General features: G+C 70.7%; 1 protein-coding gene across 2 annotated transcripts in view; it reads right to left on the bottom strand.

Moving 5' to 3' along the window:
- The window catches only part of SGPL1 (sphingosine-1-phosphate lyase 1), a 54645-nt gene extending 54406 nt beyond the window's left edge, over positions 1-239 (bottom strand). Inside the window, exon 1 of one of the 2 annotated variants that reach the window (XM_024765489.1) lies at positions 199-239. The gene's annotated coding sequence lies outside the window, so the exon portion shown is untranslated. The remainder of the gene's footprint in view (positions 1-198) is intronic. The other variant, XM_024765490.1, reaches the window with a different exon arrangement.

The following is a 239-nucleotide window of genomic DNA, read 5'->3' on the forward strand; positions in this document are numbered from 1 at the left end:
CCCCAGCCCGCCCCAAGCTGCTAGCCCCTCGGTCCGGCCTGGCCCTTCCTCCTCTCCTCACCCCTCAGCAACAGGACCCCTCCGCAACAGGACCCCCCGCAGTCCAGACACTCCTCTCTCTCCCCGGCCAGGACCCGCCTCCCATTCAGTCCCGACTCTCCCCTATCCCAAGCCGAAGCCCTCCTTCCCAGCCCGGACCCTCCTCCTTCCTCCGGGTCTGCGGCGGCCCCGTCCACCTC

Source organism: Neophocaena asiaeorientalis, unplaced genomic scaffold, assembly GCF_003031525.2.
Source record: "Neophocaena asiaeorientalis asiaeorientalis breed wild unplaced genomic scaffold, Neophocaena_asiaeorientalis_V1.1 scaffold31, whole genome shotgun sequence".
Lineage (NCBI taxonomy): Eukaryota > Metazoa > Chordata > Mammalia > Artiodactyla > Phocoenidae > Neophocaena > Neophocaena asiaeorientalis.